Below are 17,701 nucleotides of genomic sequence, written 5' to 3' on the forward strand. Positions count from 1 at the left end.
CATGTGCTTTTGTAGTCTTCCTTTGCCGAGCGCTGGCCAAAAGCAGGGTTTGCCAGCAGGCAAGGAGATTTCAGTGCCGGAGCAGAGCAGTGGTTTGTCTTGTTCAGTATTATGCATCTATGGATAATGGGATATTATCCATATGGGATGGCCAAACCCATGTGCATTAGAGGAAGAAGCAGTATGGTCTATACTGCGTGTTGTATAAAAGCTTTAGTCATTTTTTTTTCATGCATGACCTCATTTGAATATTCTCTTCTTTTTCTTATGATAATTTAGACTATGGAAATAACTGGCATAAGGAGCAACTGCACTTCTGTTTTGTATTCTTACCTTTTGTTTCCAAAGTCTTGGGTACCTTAAAGTTGTACAGGACAGGGCATGCCCCCAGGGGCACACCTGCTAAGCGAGGAGTGTTTGGTTTTATTATAATCAGCATTATTCCTACAAATGCCCCTGTTCCAACCTGCCCACACCTTTCTCCCCCAAATAAAAACAAACCACGCCATGGTTTATGGTACATTTCCCAGCTTAACTGCTGGGTCCAAATTGCACTGCCCATTACATGCTAAGCACACACGGACTTTGCAAAATGGGGATCACTAATCTTTGCTTTTCCTAGTTTTCCTCAAACCATTTTAAGACCTCGTATGAGGTCAGTGAGAGCTGTGAACTCTTCAAATTACGTTCTGAATAACTTCACATTGCCCTTGTATTCATCTGCACTAATCAGTCTCTCCCCTGTTATCGCTGGATGAGTCACTCACTGCTTCCCCACTTCACTTTCAGAGTTTGCATAGCACGGTCGATTATGACCCAGTTTGGGTAATTTGTCCTCGTAATGATTCATTTATCACTATCCAGAACCCACTTCAGCAAAACACTTAAATGTGCTTTAAAATGCTGTACTTGTGAAGAATTAAAATAAGCACTTCCTTGAATGGTCTGGAGGTGGGGAAAGTTGTGTGCTAATCATACTTTTCCCTTGCTAACGTTGCTGACAAATGTTCCCACCTTACAGCATTTTGCAAAAAGTAACAATTGGAGATAAATAAATTCGATAAGCAGAATCAAATAACAGCAGCGTGTCATTCCTGATTAGATCTGATATTGTGCTAACATCTATCTTCCAGAAACTCTGCTGCATTGACGCAAGTCTTTCCAGCTGGAATCCGGCTCTAAATTATAAAACTGTCCAAGCCACACAAAAAGATCTATTTCAATTCAAAGATCATTAATTTGCTAGAGAACGACAGAGGGAACCATGGCATTTGGTGGATACCTTTGAAGCACTCTTTATTTATTTGCTTCTTTTGCAACCAAATGCAGAAGAAATATTAAGTAGAATTGTTTCTATCTGAATGCTGCTCCACATGGGGACAGTGCTGCAGCCAGTACAGCTGTGTTTTTTATATGTATACACACACACAGAGATATATATATAAAAGCCTTCACCAGCTGAGTTGTGACAGTGAAAAATTCTACCCGAGTCCAAGCAAAGTTCTTATGTTATTCCTAAAAATCTCCTATACATTTTTATTTAAACCATGTTGGAAATTGAATCTTGACTAAATAGGTCAGGGAAAGTTTTAATGTGTTAACAAGTTGACTCTTCATACCAGTAAATACTTTGTATAATTTGCATTTGTGAGAAAATTTTCCTATTAAAACTGCAGCACAGTGTGAGCTGTGGTATGGTGTATAGTTTCAGGACAAGACTTTTACACCTTATTAGCACTGCAGGAAGGGGCAAATCCTTTAAAGAGCATTAAGGAAAAAAAAAAGTCATTAAAAACATATTTGTCAGCTTCCAGAGATGCTAATGAACAGAAACATAATGACATATTAACAGCTTGAGATCCTCTCCTTTTCCAGGGAAAACTTCAGCCTCACATACTTCTTTCATCTTGGTATGGAAATGCACGCTAATGAAGGCTCTTTTCAGGACAGGAGCTATTTGAGGGTTTAAGATGTGGCAAAAAAAGCCTTATGTGTGTAGCTGCTCCTTTATTTCCTTTAACATATAAATAAAAGCCAGAAGAAAGAGCAACAAGAGGAGGCTGTGGAAAAAGGCAAAAAATCGAGGTCTTACACATAAATGTTATTTTTTGGTGGCGGTGGGAGCGCTGTGACATGTCACACGAGGAGGAATAACTGCGAGAAGGTCCCTGATATTTTCCTTGCTGCAAACATTTCTAAGGCTGAGGAGCAATTCTGGGGGGAGGGAGGTTGCTTTTGCTTTTCATTAGCCTAATCTCGTCCGAGTTTAATAGCAAAAACATGATAAACCTCATGTTCTTTTCATTAAAGAAACCTGTATCTATTCTCCTCTAGTTCAGTGCGTGCTATCTGCTGGCATTATTAAAGAGTTTATCATTTTGACTCCTCATGCAAATCACAAAGGGGTTAGAAGGATTTGATCCACAGCTGAAGAACTTATTAGGTAAATCCAGTGGACCCGTGCACCGTAATTGGCACCTAAATATGCTTTAGACAGATGGTGCTGTAGATTGTGCAAGCAAATTACTTCTTGGCCACAGCTACTTCTCTTCTGTGTATTATTTCATAGATTTAAATCTATCCTTTATTCTTGTCTGGATACCAGTGGAAGTATTTTAAAGCGTAATTTTAAGCTATTTACTTCTAAAGGTATTAATACAGTAAAATGAATCAAAATCACAGTAGTCATAAATTTATAAGGTGTTTTTGTTTGTCTCAGTATAAAAGCAGTATCTGTTTGTAACTCAGTCTGAGAACTCTATCTGATGCAGGTTTCCCATTTGTATCAGAGGAAGAGCAAGGGTTGACTGCTGAAAATTTATGCAAATAGACAATCTAAAATGAGCTGACCTTTTCAAGCGAGCGAACATCCCAGTGCACCGATACAGCCTATAAATGTACTTATCTTGCCTTTTTCTCACGTTAACTTCATCATCTCTGATGATAACTCAATGATCATCTGAAAAAGGGCCCTTTTAATGAGAAACGTAAAGAATATGTGTAGTCTGAATAGACTATGAAAATGTAATGTTTAAAACAGTGCATACGGATAACCCGGGTGTGTTTGTGCTCTGTGTGCAAGCGCAGTATCGCCACCTCCACGCATTCAAACATTGTGATGGTTCAAACAGTATTCGTCTCCCACCTCTCTGAGAGTGTCTTAAAATCATCTTTGAAATGTGTTTAAAATACACACTTTGATTCTCGCCATGGCATTTTCAGTCTGCGCTCGGCTGCATTTAAGATGCAGCTTTCCAAAACCGAAGCGGAGCTGTTCAAACCATTGCATGTTTCCAAGAGATGGACTGTGAGAAAATAAAGAGCTACTTAGGGGTGAAATAAAGTCACAGTTGCTGTCAGCTACAATCACAATAGAAATATTGCAAATGGTGGTTAAAAAGGAAGAGGAGGAGCCTCCTGGCCACCTTGTCTGGTCTCGCTGTTGTTCGGTCTGCTGTGCCACCAGTAAATCAGGAGCAACGCCACTGAAATGAGTCAATGGAGTCCCACAAATACAAAGCACTTTGCAAGGGGAAAATCAAACTGCTATAATATGTGAATCACTTCTTGCCCTCTGATTCTCTCTCTGTGGTTTTTTGTTGTGTTTTATGAGCTGCTTTTCAGTTGCCTTCTTGGCCAAAGCAATCCTCTCGCAGAATTGCAAGAGCAATTTCTACAGCTGAGGCTTTTGCAGAGACCCACCACAGCAGCTCACCATAACCTAATTGCGAGCCAGCTGCAAGTCCAACATCTCTAAGAGGTCCAAAGAGTCCTCCCCAAAATGCAAGTAATTTCTGGTCTTTGCTTTTCAATGGCTACCTTTTATTTTCCCCTTTGTCAGACTGAACAGAACGCATGCTTTAGCTCAGGCTATCAATAAGCGTCTGAAGATTTTCCTAGCTCAGGATTTACTCACGGAGGAATTTGGAGTTAATGGACCTGTATGCGATGCTGTTGCTAAGAAACCCTGGCTTGCCTCTGTAATGTCCTTTTGCAGTTTGGCAAGTGCCTCCCCGATGGAACCGCTTGTGTTTCAACCTCTCTGGCTTGTCCAGAGGAGGGTGTGCTTTGCTCGCAGCTCGCCCAGCTCAGCCCCGCAGTGCCCACAACAAAATGAAATGGGAAGCCAACGTCCCCTATTTTCCAACCACGTTACCTCTTGGTTTCCAAAGTCACGAAACTCCTGCCTGCCCTTTGCACGTGCCTGCAGCCAATGATGTATTTACTGTCTGGGATTTGCTGTGCTGCAGCTTTTCACGGTGGTGAGCATATTGCCGGTCTTGCACGTCTTGTAGCTAGGAGATGTCGTAACCCGGCTAGAGACAGAAGGACAATTTAAAAGCATAACCCATCCGTTTTACACTGGTAATACACAGTTTTCTTGTTACCATGGCAAACCTGAAAAGAAGAGCAGGGAGCGCCGTTCAGGTGAGGGAACACTGCCTCGGTGGGGAGGCAGAAAATAGGGTTGGGGTATTTTTCTTTTTAACGGGGTGCAGAAATCCGTGGGAATGAAACAGGAGGCCTGTGCTGCAGGAGTCTCCTGGAGCCGCCACTGTCTGTTGGTCTGAGATTTGTATGGGAGAGCCTGGGAAACCTGGACTGAGTCCTTGCAGGCTTCATGAGACTTCATTTGAAGGGGTGGGTTTGGTCCCAGTCTCTGCTCTGAGTGTGCTGTTTGACACCGGGCACGCAACGTAGTTCCTCTGGCTCTCCCTTTCCCTCCGTGATTTCTGATACGTGGGTGGAAGGGAAATGCTGGAAGCTGGAGGAGAAGAGAGGTTTTCAAAAGACCACGTGTCCTTTTTATGCTGGGGTTCCCCAGCGCTTTTCCCTTTCCCAAGCAGGCAGAGCAGCTCCTCAGGTACCTGGAGCCCAGCGGTTCGCCCAGCCATTGCTGACTCAACCCTGGTCAGGTTGGCCTTCTGTGAGCCTGAAATCACTGCGAGACGTTGAGAAAAAGCAATGCAGAGGGAAGACATGTCATTCTGCATTACACTGGCATAGATAAGGACGAAGTCTACTAAAGACCTTGAAGTTACTCTGGTGAGCGTAGAGGTGGCCTCTATGCAGCTGGAGCTATTCGGGAGGTTGTTTCTTATTTGCACAAGTCCAAGCATATAATATTTTGTGTTGCTATTGAACTTTAGCAGGTCTGGTGCTGATTTCACCCTGACTTTGTAAGAAATAGAGTAAATAAACCTCTTGCACTGTGCGGTCTTAGCTCACCCTCTGCATCTTCTAAGAACCCCCTAAATATGACACCAAAATTAGTTTATGGAGCTGTATTATAATTTTCCTCTGTTTTTGTCTTTTTGGTCGTAATTAACAGGGACACTTTCTGTCAATCAAGTGTCAAAATGAAATGCTTTCCCTTCATCCGCCAAAACGCTTGTGCCGAAGAGAATGGTTGTTCCCTTAGGCAGCTGCCAGGGGAGAACAGAGTGATGGGCTGGGTTATTAACGGGGCGAATTAACTTTTAATGTTAATGTTGTTGTTTAAGCATGTTTGGGAGCCTCAGGAAGATGAAAGGCTCTCAGAAGCTCTAAGTCATTCTCTCTGCCAGCTGAAAGAGACTCTCATGCAGGGAAAGGCAGTTGGAGCGAGAGCTGCCCAACATCTGAAAAGTGAGACTGTAGGATGTGTCGATCAGCTCCAGGGGTTTTGCAGAGTAGATGGGCTATCAGGGCAGAGAGGTCATGGCAGCAAGTAAATGTGTCTCATTTTGAGGTGTCTCCCACCCATCGGGGGCTGGGCACCTAAAATCACTCCCCTCCTTGACCCGCACCTTCAGAAGTATTTAAGCTCCATCCTCAAAAGCAAGTCAGATGCCAAAATGCCACAGTTGCTCCAAGACTCGGGAGCCAAAGAACCGTGGGCGTGTTTGAAAATGAAATGAGTCTCTGAGTCACTTCAAGGGTTTTGAACATTTTAATCAAAACCTTTTCTATTTACCTAATATTCTGTGTTCCGGAGGAGAGGAAGGCATTTTGATTTCTCTCCTGCTCTGCTGCTTTTCTGGTTTTACCTGCTTCACACGCTGCTGGGGTATTGCAATGATCTCATCTCTTCAAGTGCCTGGCTGCAGTCCGAGCTCCTCGCTTGGACTTGGCACAGGAACACGACTGATGGAAAATCCCAGTCCTTCCAAGCGTTGCTTGCAAAATTCTGCTTCCTCAGTTTCATACTGGTGACAGTTACTCCTCTTGTCCTTTATTAAAGTTTAATTTCATTGCCTCGCCAAACAATCTTGCTGCAAAGGCTACAGATGAAAGTGAGGAAAGGAGGTTAATGCAATATATGTTATCCCTGTCTGCAGGGATATTTGGTTTTTTCCTGCTTTCCAATTGCTGAAATAAATGCCACCAGCAAATGTTTACAAATGCAGCGCGAGTAATTTAGATATAAGATGTGAGGTCGGCCATGAAGTCAAGGTTCAAAGCTAAATTACAAAACCTAGGAAAGTCAAAACAAAGAAGGCATTGTCTTCTGTAGTTAGGGCCATTTAGAAACAACTGATTTTCCCACTGGTCATCAACAAGAAAAATGCACTTAAACTCTTCCATCAGGCTTTACCACATGAAAAAAGTCATGAGGTGCTCCCTCCCTACTGAAAATCCCATTGATTGCAACAGAGGTAAAAGCACCTTAGCAGGAGCATCTAGAAAACCTAATAAATAAAAAAGAATGATTCCAACTGAGACAAACTTTTGAATACTATGTAATTAGTATTGAATGCTCTACTTGCTCTTTTTTGCTGGAGATGTCATAAATTTGACAAATGATCATGCTCGGGTAGAACGAAAACAACATTACTGAAAAGAAATGGAAAGTGCCCATGAAATTCTGTTAAAATGCCATCCTGAACACATAGGAGGATACGCTTAACCATCATTAAGACTTGTGTGTTTTCTAAGTGAAACCTCACAACTGACATGCCTTTCAAAATTATTTTTTTTTTCAGTGAAAGAAGCATTTCTGTAGGAAGGAAAAAACCCAACAAAACCAAGAACAGTTTGACACATTTCCTGCCATCCTTTTTTACCTCTGACTGTGTCAGGAACTATTCCAAAATTTCTTGTTAGGTAAGATGAGAAAAGGCATAGCAATTTGCCCGTGATCTGGGCAGCTGCTCCAGAGTCAGCCCTCATCTACTCCGAAGCACACGGCAGCTTCAGGTACCTTTATTTCGGCTGTGAAGCACGAGCCTCTTGTGAACCTAAAGCAAGACTTGGGTTATCGTACTTGTTGCAAAGGAGTGTGGAAAGAGCAGTTTCCTTCACTGCAGTTTGTATATGCCATTTATTATTTTTAAAGACAATGAAATTTGTTATTTTTAAAGACACTGAAATCCCATTTTCTGGAAAGTTAAGCCTGTCAGTGTTTCTGACTGCTTGGGAAAAAGGCTGGTGCACTGTTATACTGAAGAAATAGAAACATGAAAGATTTTCTAAAACTGCTGCTTCAGTTACTTGCTCTTACTTAGAGGGAAAGCTAAGTTTGAAGCTGTGGATACAGACCTAGTTGATCACAGGATAATATTCTTTACAAAGAATGCTCTCTTGCTGCATTTTATAGACATAGTTAGCAGAAATAACAAGTTTAAATACTGGTCTGAAAAATCTGCTTTATTTTAGGAGGAGTTTATTCAGTTCTGTGCCCATAAAAATAAATGACACACTGAAGAAGTCTCTTGAATGTGAAGCTTTTGCTCCAAAGATATAATCGTGTCGGGGTTATTAAATGCTGAATATAGTCTCATTTTAACTTCGATTGCATGAATATATTTCTAGATGCCTATTTTTATTCCACATAAATAGGGTTGGTGATATTGAATGTAATGGCTTAACGGGTACCAGTCAGAATCGGGCAGTAATTGATACAGTAATGTCAAAATTGCATAAATTACAAATAAGCCAAAATATCCATGGCATTGTATATCCACAGATGACATTCTCCCATGAGCTGAATAGTTTAAATGAATAAAAAAAGGTCTGGATTTCTCAGTCTGCAAAATGAGGTAATACTACTTCTGCACATTGTGGATTATGGGTCTTGGATGAGAAGGAAATGCAGTAGTAAAACAATTAACAGGCAGGAACCGACAGCGTGTGGCTCCGCTGGCAGTATCAGTGCAGAGGTAGCATCTGGTGTGGTCCTCAGTGTCACCTTTATCTGCAGCAGGAACCAAATCCCTCTCCCAGGCTCTCTGAGACAGCTGGTTTTGTGCGAGTGCTTGATAAAACTTGACCCTCTGATCCGCTGTACTCAGCCGAGGTTTATCAACCTATACGTTTCCAGTGTTTGAATTTTAGCTTTTTATAATGCTCTGCCAATAAAGTTTTTTTTAAGGTAGAATTGCTAAGCCCAGCATTTTGTTAGTGTCACATCTTATGGCTTTAAGCAGCAGAGCTGCTCAAGAAGGTGGCTCCCAAGGAAAGTTAAACACTTGCTTTAACAGTATCCTCCATCCTTTCTTTCAGCTATGAACAGCAAATACAGACACATCCCAGGAGAGATTTGCAGGTTGCCAGTTTTCATGACTTTTTTGCAAGTCTCATAATCGTTGACATTCTTCTTACGTGACAAATCCGTTTTGTTTTGGTTTGGGGTTTGTTTTTTTTTTTAAGTCTCTAACATTTCTGTGAAGTGCATCTTAAGGGCGAAAGAAAGATCGCAAGAGTTGATGTGAATAAACCCAGATTGTTTAATTTTTACATCTTGTTTTTTAAGCCAGTTTCAGGATTTCTGGTGACCCTCTCTGATTATTGCTTCCCCAGCAGATTGGCAAGACAATATTCATTAGTCTCTCAACACTCACAACAACACGTAACTCTGCTTCACCTCTTCCAGATGTTTGGTGGGAAACAAATCAAGCCCAGTTGCCTTCTAACAATTTCAGTTCGTTCAGAACCCAGAAAAGCGATTTGTGATTTGTTAAATTCCCTTCAGGAAGTTTTTTCTTCCACCTTTGACACCGAGGGGACGGAGCATCCTGTTTGCACCAGGAGCTGCTTGTTAAACCGAAACAATTCTTAATTTGTAGCTGAATAGCAGGGAAAAGCCAAACGAGTCCCTCACCAGTAGTGGCATCTTGCATTTGTGGTTTATGATGTTTCCGTGGACTACAGAACTTGGATTTACAGCTGGGAAGCTGAAGCGCTAAGGGTTTAGATGACCCATCCAAGATCCTGGAGCCAATTTTGGGCAATGTAGGAACCAGTCCTCCTGTACCCCATCCAAAGCCCAGCAACACCATAGCACTGCCCATATGCAAGCACAGATGGGCATCGCTCCTCTGAAGTCAGCTCATAGCAGCTGGATATCTGGCCCGTGCTGTCTTCGTGTTGGCACACGTAATTTCTGTTGTTCACTTCCTTTTTGTCTAAATAAAGTAGCTATTGTTTATGAAATATAATAGTTGCACAATTAGCTAAAGAGTCGACAAATAAACGATTACCCAGGAGAAACAAGAAAGCAGCAGCTGTAAAGCTGGGTGCCACCATGCCTTGTCTGTCTTTGGAAAGGGTTTTTTGGTTCTTGGCAAATTTAAATGGAGTTTCTCCTGCAGAAGTTAGATTTACTGGTTTGGCGTTATGCCTTCCGTATTTCTCAAAGTTTGACATTATTCCTGGTCTGGCAGTTTGTAGCTCTCTGGGGAATTAAACATCTCAAATATTTCTGCAAACAACAATAGTCCAGCCATAAAGGTTGGAGTCCAGTTTGCTAGAGGAGTCATGGGCTCTTTCGGCTCAAAGCATTCCCGAAAGCAGCAGGACCCCATCGCTGGCTGCTTTGTTCTGTGCTCTCACTCGGTCTCCCCATAGTAAGCATAAACATAGCAGAGGAATTTATCTTCATTTGGGGTTTTTCTTTTAGGGTAAGTGGTATTATTATTTATTAGTCTAATACAGCTGGGGGGGGGGAAGTAGGCAAGATTTTTAGGCATGGGATCACTTCTTCGGCTTGCTGATATTCTTGTAGCTCTAGTGAGACTATTACCCCAAAAGAAATGTATTGTTTATTTTCTAAATGATCTCTGGCAGTATTTTGTCTAGAGTAAGCACTGAGCCTTTTAATTTTAAAAATTTTGGCTAAGCTCTTCTTAACTTCAGCTCGCTACTGTGAGGCACTAGCTATGATTTAGAGATGAAGAAACTGAGGCAAAGAAGAAAAGTCTTTTCCAAAGGGCTGATAAATAAAAACCCAGAAAGGCACAGCAAAATATAACAGCTCTTCTTTCCCTAGTCAGCACAGGCCTATCTTGGATACATAATCTCTGGATTTTTTTTGAGCAACAGGTGGTTTGTCCAAGGAGAATATGGACATCCGCCCTTGCAGCATGGTTCAGAAACTCCCACCCTTTTTCTACTGTCTGCTGAAATACATGCTTGTCCATGGAAGGGGAATGTTATGAGAAACTACAAAATTTGTTTCCATGTTGCTGGATTTGAAACATATCCATGTTTTTAAGGACAGTTTAAAATCGATATTTTAATTGAAATAGTTAAAAATCCAGCTTTGAAAGAAGCTCCTACAGCATTAAAAAAAACCCCTGTCAATGAAAAACTTTGATTATTAAAGAGGTGCCACGACTCCACAGAGCTCCACTTCTTGATGTCATTTTTCATTTCCAAAAAGGTCAGATTTGTAAGGAGAAACTAATAAGCTGAAAAAATGACCAGCTTCATTTCCTAGCATGTTTTTCTCCGGAACTATAGGAGCATTTATTGGTCTGATGGCTTTCTTTTGCATCTGGGAAGCTCTGAAGGCAGCTCTTTGCCAGTTACACACAAAACATTTACAGCCCAAAGAGGCCAGCTCGTTAGTAATTACTGTAATGAGTTCTTCACAGTGTTTCTCTGAAAGGTGATTGAGCCCCTAATGCAGACACCAGATATTTTTTCTTCGGTTAATGGTGTGGTAAATTATTCCTGCGAGGGGGCTTATTGAATGCCTCCTTTGAAACAAGTTAAAGACCACAAAGGAAAGAAAAAGCAGTAGGTCTCTTCTTACCAGTAACAGGAGAAAATATTTATGGAGTGTTTCAGATCTAGATCTTCCCAATATTTCTGCAGGCAGGTACGAGTGTGAGGCTGTGTCCTGTAAACAGCAAGTGGCATAAGCAAATGGATGGGGCTGGTGCTCCAAGGTGTATTTTTCCAGCTGCAAAGATGTGGCACAGCTTGTGTAAAGGAAAATGGGTTTCCTTTGCTCAGAACTACTGCCCTGTGATCCCGATGGTTGTGGGCTTTGCAGATCAGCTTCTCATCTCGGTGGAAGTGAGAGGTGTTAAGCTGGTGCAATACTGGTGTGAGAGAGGGGGGAACGATTTTCATGAGGTTGGTTTTTATAAAGGGAGATTTCTTCTACTGCTAAGTGAATAAATTAATTGATGTGTCCAAATGCAATTAGCAAATGCTACAGTGGGAAAGGCTTCCTAATCAGAATCATTAATCAGGCAAAAATGAACTGTTGCATGTCTTGCATGTCCTTTTTTGGACCCAGCAAAAGACCCATCAGACAACCTCAGTAACATACATAAGGACGGGCATTATTTATAATTGAGCTCTATAAAGATCATCTTTTTAGACGCTGTACATATCTACATGCCGTAACCCAGAAATGCCTTGAATTTCCAAGCTTACACCCACAGGGTTGGCTGTATATTGGTCCCAAAGTCAGGATTTGGAGCTTTCGCAAGAACACTCTTAATTTCTCCCAAAACCTGTGCAGAGAGGAGCAGTCGTTGCCGGGGCGATGAGGCAGTATTTGAGAACTGGCTGTGATTTAGATGAAGGAGAAAATACGCTGCTGATCTGCGTGCAGTCAGTGTCTCCATGCCTTTAATGCCCCAAATCTGCGGGTTGCCCAGCCATTAGAAGGGGAAGCCTTGTGCTCGGTGGTCTCTGGTGTGTCTGGTGGTATCACCTGGATCATTGCTGATAAGAGTGATGCGGGAGATACTGAAATCCTCTGCCGAAATGCAGCCGGGTGCTTTGGAGCCCCACGTGTTACAGAAACCTGTGACTGACTCTGGTGTGGTAATGCAGATAAAGTGGGGAGAGCTTGTAAAGGAAAGGCCTGAAGTGCTTTGAATATATATATGTATCTTTTTTCCCCCTCTCTGCAAAAACAACACCCGTAGATGTTATTCAAGAAGCTGTTTGGTAATATAAAGTGATAATGAATTGCACAGTTTGCCCACACACATCATTGCCTTTTGCTGGATAGTCAGAAAGACTCATTAGCAGGTGAGCTTTCCCTGGCAGCCCGTAGCTCTAAAGACTGCTCCGTGCTCAGCTGGGATGGATTTTCAAAGGATCTGTGCACGCAGCACGGCTTTTTGGCTTTTCTCTCCATGGGAGCAAATCTCCAGTCGCGGTGGCAAGTGCTGACTGCTTACAGAGAAGTCTGGCTTAAATGTCTTCTCGAATTTTTTGCAGCAGAGTCAGCTGATGAGCCCAGGAATCCTTATACCATGTCCCTTGATAAAATTATGATAGTGTCCGTCTTCTTTCATTTAGTCACTCTTGCTAGTGAGAATTAATTTTAGACTCTGCTGGCTTTTGTAAGTAGATATCAGGATATATTATTTACAGTTTATTTTATTTTGTACTCATCTGGGCAGTAGCTGGAGTGTATAAAATGGGGTCTGCTGGAACAACTTTATTGCTTCAGCCTCTTCCTTGAAGTAGTCTTTGGCGCAAGTATATTTTTTCTCTCATCTCTGACAGAAAGCAATTTCCTTTCTCCCCTGCACGTCCTTCAGGCTCCGGTGATTCGCACCCCGAAGAGCCCTGCAAAAAAACCCAGTGTTGTTGACTCGTTCTTGCTTCTGGGGGTGGCAAATGGTCCTCACCTGAAAAACCCCCACACGGCGCATCATCTCTGATAGCAGCAGAGAAAAACACCGCTTCTGAAAGATACCATTTTCTCTCTTCTCGTAGGTGATGTCAAAGCACTAATGGAGGATTGTTATGGTTTCTTCGCCTCTTGAAATTGTTCCTCGCAGTAAGGAAATGGTGAAATTGGAACGGGAAAAGCTGGGAAGCCAATGGGGCTTTGATAGCTGTAACTTTTACTTAGCTGATTGTCTCGCTCGCAGCGTTACTGATGTGTTATCAACCTGAAGCCAAGAGGGCTGATACAGCGAGGGAGAATTGTCATCTTTATTTTTTCTTTGCTTTTTCTTCCTTTTTTTTTTTAATGGGATCAAGAAGTATCTTTTAATCTGAGCTGAACATACCTGTGTTTATATCTGAGGTCCATAATCTTTTTTTTTTTTAAAAAGTCTCATATGTTTGCAGGGAAATTGCTGGGTTTAGTTGAAGTGTTGCTCAGCAAAAATGTTTAAGGCTTCATGTTGAGAGGGATGGAGGGTTTGCCTGATTATCCTTCTCACTTAGATTTTTAGCCGGCACAAGGCAGGAAGTTCCTCCTGGTTTAAATGAGAAATATCAAATTTCTTCTGCTTATGAGAAGGGCCCTTTGGAAGCTGTGTTGCAGACTGACACAGGACATCCAGAAAACCAGTGTCAGAAATTGTCTGGGTTTTTAGGTTTCCTTTGTTTTTACTTTGTGTGTAGGCCGGAGGTTCGGAAATGCATGGTTTACTTTCATGAGGAAGACTCAGACGATTTTATTTTTGAATACAGTTTCCATTTTCTGCATGGAAAAAGGTTTGTTTTTTTAAGCAGAGTTTAAACATAGTGCTATGGCAGATGCTTATAAAAATTAGTGCAAGTCAAATACTGATCTGCTTTTTCCGCATTCTTACTGGAAAATATGTCTTCTGATTTCTCTGGCATCTTTCTAAACCTAGAGAATTACAAATGAGAGAAGCATTTGCCCCCAGAGCTTAATGTGCCACATATTGCTCAAACAACACTAAACTTCCCAAAAGGTAAGAGAAGAAATATCAGAGAATATAGAGCTATTGCTTCAGATAAGGAGGTTAGAGTAACTTCGTTTGTTTTGAATTACTTTAAGATCATAAAGCCTGGGAGAACTGCTCCATATACCAGTTTCTGGTCACAGTCGGTGTAAATCTGGAAGGAAGCCATTAGCTCGAGGAAGATAACTCTGATATACATTCATATTACTGAAAGCAGATGTGGGCTTATGGCTCAAGACAAAATTTTGGAGTATAAAGAAAATGATCTGTCCTCAATTCTTCATGGGTCAGAAAGGATGGGATGAATCAATCCTCATGCATTAGCGCTGGGAAGATGGCTTTCAGGACTGATGTGTCTGACAAGAGGTGCTGGGGCAGCCTGGGAGCGATAAGAAAATCAAACCCGCTGCTGCCTGCGTGCAGCCATATAGCTGCTGCTATTCTGTGTGAAAAACCTACAGCTTCCTGGGGCTTTTTGCGTGTTGGTTGGTGTGAGGACGTATGATTATAAAATGATTGCTTCACGGTGTCTTGGAGAAACTTAGCTACACGTGGTTTCCATCGCACCTATGTGCCATGCTGCTCCCCAGAACACCGTGCCCACAGCAGAGCGTCGCTCCAACATACCTCCGGCTTCACGTGCATTGACCCACGAGGAGGAGATGTTTGGTTTACAAGCGTGACGCTGGCTTGGGTTGTGACGTACAGTAGCGTGTGATGTACATAAGTCCCACCCATCAGTAAAATTATTATATAGTCAGGATAGATGTAAGCTTTTGCTTGCAGGCCATCACATTTTTGGTAAAACTGTTTTTGGAAAGTGATACGGTGCTGGAGAAATCCTTGTGTGCCTGTGAATGGAGGAATGCTGATTTTCTCCCTTTCAGGAAATAAAACTTCTCTAAGAAGGCAAAAGCTCTGTGTGGCTTTTAGCTCCTCACTTCCATTTTCATTAGAGGGGGAAAAAAAAAAATATCACATCAGCACCACACTCTTTGCTGGAATGAATCCTTCTGCCTGACTTGCAGAGATTTATAATAGAAATGCTGACAGACCCTTATTTATAATGGCGTGAACAAAGCCATGGTAATGGGCCTCGGAAAAGAGAAAGCGCTTAAACTTTTAGATGGCTGAGTATGGGAAATGCATACAGAGACTTGCCAGAGGACTGTGGGCAGAAAACTAAAAATGTTGTCCCTGGCACTGGTGCAGGACATGCGCGTTGTCAAAATACACGTGGGAGGAGACCAGAATCAACGGGTAACTCACGGACCTCACAATTTGCACGCCCACATTGCAGTCTTAGGCATTTATTTGCCATATGGGGACACCCATATGTGGACACCCCCCAAACGCGCTCCTGCCTCCCGCTCTGCCGACGGTCCGTGCATCTGCAGTCAAAGCGGGGTTTGATGGTGGGTCTGCTGCCGGGGCGCCTCAGCCCGCCGTGGTTGGGTCTTGCCAGCTAAAAGGCGAGGGAGGATTTGTTGTGCAGGTGACTTTTGTCTACGTGTTATCAGCAAGTTTTGCTCTGGAGCGAAGCACTGAAATGTTTTGGCCGGGGGAAGTGTTTGTTGAGGCTCCTTAGTCTTCTTATTCCGTTCTGCTGTAAATGAGGTATTGACGTACTGAACTAAACAAAAGCAGACCTTACAGAATTGTCGGTAACAGCTCTTGATCTTGTCCAGTTTAACCTCAGACTAGCAAAGCAAGAAAGCAATTTGTAAATTGTGGGGAGAAAATGTAGGAGGAAAATGGAGCTTTTAGGCACGCGGTCCGTAATTGCTGCAGTGCAGAGGGAGGGCGGCATGAGATGCATCCAAGCCCTCAAATCTCTTCTGGCAATGACCAGGACAGAGTGCTATGGAAGAAGGCCCAGATTTTACATAATCAATATGATAAACTGTGTTGTGCAGAGAGAAACTGTGGTGCCGGAAAAAGTTCCCACGTGTGTTGGTGGTCGTGTATTACTTAATCACGAGAGGTGCCGCTGGTCCATTGCGTGACCAGCTTGGTATGCTATCCACCCCAGCGAAATACTTGTCACCGTGCTGATTTGCTCTACCTTGAAGGTGCCAAGGATGTAGGACTCGGTTGCTTTGATACGGAGGAAGCAAGCCTCCGTTTTGCTCAGTGGAGCGATTTGCAAAGCCCAAATCCTTATATTTGAGAGGCTCAGGCAAACGCGCCGAGCGGCTGCCCTGCTCTCCAGGCTGCCGGGCTGCAGCCGCCGGGCTTTGCCAGCGAGCACGGTGCACGTGCGTGATCCACGGACGTCCCAAGCCCGGGCTGTCGCGCACTTGGGAAAGGTGGAACTGGTTCAATTAGTTATTCCAAAGCCCTTATCTTGAATATGATTTATGGTATGCTTTAAAATGGGCCCACCCATCGTTGTGAGCCTCAAATACCTTTTCTGTTAGTGGTGAGGGACATGAATACCCCGAGCCTGGGGAATCCTCCCGATCTCCTCAGACTTCCCCCAAGGCTTTGTAAGGTTCAGATTTTATTTTATTTTGTTAAATAAAAAAATAAACACTCTCAGTAAGGAGGATTCTGTTCTTTCACGCCTGCATTTTGGAAACATACCTGTTATTTGTTACGGACCTTTTGTCTGGGGAAGATTTGCTTCTTAATGAGTATGTTTTCTGGTTAATCTTTGCTACTTTGAATTTTGTGGTAAGATCTGCTTTGGACAGAACTAGGTCGAGTATATTTCAATTGCCTCGTGTTCTTAAAATCAGTTTGTCAGAGAGTCCTAAATAACACATTGCCTTATTCATAAACAGCCTGAGCAAATCAGGATTTGCAGTATGTACCGCTGAAGCACAGTTCAGCGTGTGACAGTGATGTGTTACTCTGAGCCGCAAGCTTATCAAAGGGTTTCACTGCACGAACCACTGGCAGAAAGAAATACACTGAAGAATTATTTGAGCCTCATTTATTTAATGAGTCTACAGTAAAAATGAAAACTCCAAACTTGCGATGGTTTAAAAGCAAATTGCATCACAGACTTTTCAAATCTGTAGAAATGCAAAGCTTTTCATTGGGCGGAAATAAATTTTGCCATTAGTTTGTGTATTACAGCCTGTATAAATTGCAGCATCATAAAGTGTGTGAAATTGCTGGGGGACTTCTGTGAGCCATGGAGGTGGTGATTTCTGATGTGCATGGCTGGGAGCAGAATCCCATATATAATACTTGGGTTTTGACCCTATGAAGGAGAATTTAAAAGATTAACAGTGTTTCAAATACCGATAATCATGAAGAAAGAAAATGAGCAATATTTTAGTTGTTGGTCTTGCTCTCTCCTAGCCTAGCTAATAAAAAGCCAATTTTTCCAGCCTCTGCCTTTCATGTTCTCTGAAGTTCTGGGTCCCAGCATATCGCAGGGAGCAGGTCTCTGAGCTGGGAGTCAGGAGACTAATTTTTTCTTGTTTTTACTCTAGCAATAACCTGTTATTTGACCTTGGGCAATTTGCTTTCTTCGCAGCTATACAGTACTGCTGTTTAGATTTGCCATATCCTAGGGGATAAGGCTTATGGCTTGTTTCTTAACAGAAAGGATCTTCAGTTTCAACTGGGTTTTGTAAATGCTAATATCAGACAAATTTATGAAAAGTAATATTTGTAACCAACTACTCTTCTGTTTCAGAATGTTTCAGTGCATCTTGTTCCCACCCATATATTGCCCTAGCTACTGCTGGGGTGTAACCTTAAACCTTAGATGAGTTACCTATAGATGCATGTATATCTATAGGTTACTTAGAATTATTGATCCTTATAGCAATAGCTCAGTGCTTTCG

The 17,701-nt window shown here is 42.4% G+C and overlaps 1 protein-coding gene across 3 annotated transcripts in view; it reads left to right on the top strand.

Annotated features, from left to right (window-relative positions):
* The window catches only part of LOC115342529 (kazrin), a 312,869-nt gene that overhangs the window by 123,739 nt on the left and 171,429 nt on the right, over positions 1-17,701 (top strand). The window lies entirely within an intron of this gene.

This window comes from Aquila chrysaetos, chromosome 6 (assembly GCF_900496995.4).
Source record: "Aquila chrysaetos chrysaetos chromosome 6, bAquChr1.4, whole genome shotgun sequence".
In the NCBI taxonomy this organism is placed as follows: Eukaryota; Metazoa; Chordata; class Aves; order Accipitriformes; family Accipitridae; genus Aquila; species Aquila chrysaetos.